A 5247-nucleotide genomic window follows, 5' to 3' on the forward strand; every position below is an offset into this window, starting at 1 on the left:
CAGTTCTCCGGCCGATACGGCGAGTGTCTGATTGATGAGGAGAGGCCGAGGGAGTATCGGACTCATTTGGACATTGACTGCTTTAACTGGCTGGTGAACATCACACCGGGTTATCTGACTTTCTGGGTGAGGAATCAGTGTTTCATAGAGCCATACCTACCCTGTCGGTTCGCTCGCCAGTTTGGATATGATCAGCTTTATGTCGGGAATTCACGTCAGCAGCTTCGGACCCACGGCGGGTTGGTGGACGGTCTTCGTGCATGGTTGTGGACCGTGACGGGCTATACTGGTGCTAAGTTCAGTCTCCCGAGTTCTGAGCGGCAGTTGAACCTCACCTTCCTAAGCAGCAAGTGGTTGTTAGCAGCCAATAAGACTATTCCTGTGAAGCCGATTGTAGAGCTAGAGGCTGAGGAGGCTTCTCAGTCTGATTCCCGTATAATTTGGGAAAATGCTCGATCACAAAGGGCACGGCACAAGACCCGTCGAATTGACGAAGAAGGAAAGAAAATCTTTCATTCTGCTGATGAAGCTTCAGGCGGAGATCTTGAAGATCACGGGGACCATTCTGACCGAGGTTGGTTTCTTACTCTTTCCCTACCACAGATGACCAAGATGAAGAGTTCCGTCCTTCTCCTCAGGCGAGACCTTCGATTGTTGCCCCTGCCACTAGGCGGAAGAGATTAGCCCACAAGCCGCGTGTAGCTTCACGAGCATCGGATATGGATTTGGCCGGTGACGATCCTGCTAGTGATGGAGGTAACATCTACCCTATAGACCGGCCTCTTGATCATTCAGAACTTTGACTCACGCTTTTCCATTTCTATATAGGAGAGCGTGGGGAGAGAGAGATGAGTCCTGATCCTGTTTTTCACGATTCTATATCTTCTGGTGAGCCCGACTCACCACACCAGGTAGAAAGGCCTGCAGAAGCTGGTGACATTAGGGAGACCGTCGATGTAGGACCCGGTTCGATGAATCCAGGTACATCTACCATTAACGATACACAAAGAAATTGAATGATTTAGAATTTGTGCATACCCTAATTGTCTCTATACTTCTTGCTCTTTTAGATAATTCGCAGGAGGCAAACGTGGATCTTGGGAATAGAGAGGCTGACGCACCCATAAGAGGTAACTCATTTCTATTGGTCGTAGTCTCTTTATTCTCCTTTCGTACTTATATTCTCTTGTGTCAGATTTCTCGATTGATGATTTTGACGAGGAAGGCTTGCTTGTGGCCACTCCGATGCTCCATTTCGTGTATGGTTCTCCTCAGATTGATGATCTGTTGCCTGGAGATGTATTTCCTGAGTCTACGCTCCCTGAGAATCCCGAGGATGGTTTTTATGAAGGTACGTAGCTTTCCTCAGGTTAATTATAGGACTAGCCAATTTTTGACTAATGCAACTATAATGTGATGCATCCGAAAATTCTATTTTGTATTTTACAGGAGCTTTTGTCGAGACTGATCCTGTTGAGCCGGCTATGGGACCAACTACACCAGTTGATACACCCCCAGCCGTTGCACCTCCACCACCCCCAGTGATTCAAGGGGAAGAAGGTATAACTTGAGCAATTGAGGAATGACATTCATTTCTTCATCAAGGCTTTTGACGGATTTCTCCTTTTTGTGTAGGGCTTTCTTCTCGGTTTCACATCCTTGTGAAGGAGTTATTATCAGACAGCGACCCAGAGAATATTGTCATCTGTATAGAGATCCGTTCCTTCTTCTCCTTTGTGAATGCTATGATTGACAAGCTCTTCCACAGCGGACTTTCCCTTCACCAGTTCAAGCCATTCCTTGATCTTAAGATAAATTCCATAAGGGATGCAGGGTACCCAGATCTAGCGAAGTCTATTGTTGATGATCTTGACTGCCTAGAGCGTGAGCTTCAGATGTTTCGTGAGCTCCGGGATGCAGGTGCCTCTTCATACATGCTGAGTTAGACATTCAGGTGCAGCGAGATCGAGTGGACCGAGTTGAGGCCCACCTTGCTGCTAAATCATCTTCACTCACCGAGCTTGACTCTTCTCTTGCCTCCTGTGCGACCGAGATAGACCAGCTCAGAAGAGTACTCCGTGAAAAAGAGGAGACTTTTGGTATTCTTCAGATGACGAAGGTACAGGATCAACGAGCCCACACTGCTTTATCTGGTGAGTTGACATCCCTGAAGCAGAAGCTAGTCGAGACGGAGAAGGTTGCTGCGAGGACTTTAGCTACCAACGAGGAGTCCATCAGAGCTGAGCTGAGGCAAGCTTATGATGAGAAGCTTTCTAAGCTTAATCAGCAGATTTTTGGCCATGTTTTTGATGTATGACTTCATTTGCTGAATGTCTTGACTTTTGATCTTTTAGTGGAACTGGTTTCTTTTATCTTTATCTTTATTATGATCCCTCATTCCGTTTGAAATGATTGACCATAATACTTTTAGGATTTTTGGCAAACCCTCAGCCATCAACGGATTTGATTAGCCTTTACCGACTACCGTTTGAGTCGGGCTAGCATGCGGATTGTCTAAATCCGTTCCGCATGTCACGTTGTGCTAAGAGAGTGAATTCTCTGAGACTTTCGTGCTATGATGTTGAATACATAGACTTAACCATTTCTTATAGGGAAAAGGTACCCCGCGTCGCGTATCAGATGACGACTTATCCCTTCTTAGGCTTCGGGATAAAATTCCCCAGGTTTAGACCCTGGTGTCTTTTTCAATCGGCGAAAGACTAAACCGGCTATGTGTGTTAGACACAGATTTTAGGATTTTTTGGCAAACCCCCAGCCTTCAACGGGCTTGATGTGCCTTTACCGATTACCGTTTTAATCGTCCCTACTTAGGCTTCGGGATAAAATTCCCCAGAATCGAACTCTGGTGTCTTTTTCTTCGGAGAAAGACCGAACCGGCGACGCGTGTTAGGCGTCGGCATATCCCTTCTTAGGATTCAGGATGAAATTCCCCATGCGTGTAAGGCATGGATTTTGGTGTTATTAATAACAATCTGCCACAATGTTGAATATATGAACGGGTGTTCTTTTTAACGGTTAAGAACTAACCGGCAGCGCAGGTTAAGCGCAAACTTATCCTTGCTTAGGTTTCAGGATAGAATACCCCAGAATCGAACTCTGGTGTCTTTTTATACGGAAAAAGACTAAACCGGCAGTGCGTGTTAGGCGCAGACTTATCCCTGCTTAGGATTCGGGATAAACTTCCTAGGATGAATCCTAAATTGAAAAATTTTGGAAAAGATCAGTGCGGGAAAGGAAGAATTTTATATTCTATTTCCCGGTCTTCTTTTAGGGTGAAGGCGAACCCAACAGACAAGGAAGGAAGAATTTTATATTCTATTCCCTGATTCTGGAAAGGAAGAATTTTATATTCTATTTCCAGCGAAGAAGAAACTAGAAGTGGGGTGTCCACTCCGAGAATCTGGAAAATTTAGATAAACTTGCCTTTTATAGGATGGGTTATCTAAACTGAAAATGGGTTCTTCGTTTATCGAAGTGGAATTTCAACTTTGGCTATAACCATGGGAAGGCTTGACCAAAGAGAAAGAGAAGGGAGTTCTTTCGTTTATCGAAAGGGGACTCCGAAATGAAAATGGACCTCTTGTCTATGGAAAGAGTCAAGAGGGCCAGATGGATACTTTTGGTGGACTCACTGTCAATTGAAACTGATCAGTGAGGGATTTTGGTGGTGACAATGATTTTGGGTTATCCTCTAGAATATTAAGTGTAATATTCTTCAAGGAACTTCCCGGTAAACGAGTTATCCTGAATGTACTAGGGATAGTACTTTTTCAGGAACTTCCCATTTATTGGCATTAATTGCCTGGCGCCCTCTTGAGTAATCAGGCGATATGCGCCGTTTGAATAGACTGTGTCTATTACAAACGGTCCTTCCCATTTGGGTTCGAATTTACCTTTCTTCTTGGAGGTGAGAATTATTGGTCGGCGAGCAGCGAGGACCAGATCTCCTTCCTTGAAGCTTCTCTGTCGGACTCTTTTGTTAAAAGCCCTTGACATCCTGGCTTGGTAAAACTCGATGTGTTGTTGAGCCTCCAAACGCTTTTCATCCAGCCTCTCGAGCTCTTCGAGACGCTTCTGATGTTGTTCCTCCATGATCCGTCTTGGCACGCCGTGTCGGTATATGACATGATGCTTGATGAAATTGATGACGTTGTTCGTCTTCACTTCTTTAAGCGGAATTGCTTCAGCCCACTTCGAGAAGTAATCTGTGATTGCGAGGATGAATCGATCACCTTTGACTGAAGGGGGGAAGACAGGACCGACAATGTCCATACCCCATGTCTTGAACGGCCAAGACGTGGTTGATGTGTGCAACTGCTCTGGCTGGGTTATCCTGAATGTACTAGGGATAGTACTTTTTCAGGAACTTCCCATTTGTTGGCATTAATTGCCTGGTGCCTTCTTGAGTAATCAGGCGATATGCACCGTTTGAGTAGACTGTGTTTATCACAAACGGTCCTTCCCACTTGGGTTCGAATTTACCTTTCGTTTGAGTAGACTGTGTTTATCACAAACGGTCCTTCCCACTTGGGTTCGAATTTACCTTTCTTCTTGGAATTGAGGATTATCGGTCGGCGAATTTACCTTTCTTCTTGGAATTGAGGATTATCGGTCGGCGAGCAGCGAGGACCAGATCTCCTTCCTCGAAGCTTCTCTGTCGGACCTTTTTGTTGAAAGCCCTAGATATTCTGGCTTGATATAACTCAATCTGTTGTTGATCCTCCAAGCGCTTTTCATCCAACCTCTCGAGTTCTTCGAGACGCTTTTGATGGTGTTCTTCTGTCGTCATCTCAGTTGCGAGAGCGATCCGAAGTGACGGGATTTGAATCTCTAAAGGTAGCACAGCCTCGCATCCGTATACCAGCGAATATGGGGTGGCTCCTGTAGGTGTGCGTATGGTGGTGCGATAAGCCCAGAGTGCTTCACCGAGTTTATCGTCCCAGTCTCGTTTATTGGTCTTCACGAGCTTTGACAGAATCTTAATGATCATCTTGTTGAAAGCCTCAGCTAGTCCGTTTGCGGCGGGATAATAAGCTGTCGACGAGACATCTTCAATCTTGAATTTGTCACAAAACCTGACGAAGGCGTTGCTTATGAACTGTGGACCGTTGTCATGAATGATCCGTCTTGGCACGCCGTGTCGGTATATGACATGATGTTTGATGAAATATCCCATTCTCCTGATTCGATCATACAGTTTGGTACCGGGCTGATGCGCACCGCCTT

This window comes from Asparagus officinalis, chromosome 5 (assembly GCF_001876935.1).
Source record: "Asparagus officinalis chromosome 5, Aspof.V1, whole genome shotgun sequence".
NCBI classification, from domain to species: domain Eukaryota; kingdom Viridiplantae; phylum Streptophyta; class Magnoliopsida; order Asparagales; family Asparagaceae; genus Asparagus; species Asparagus officinalis.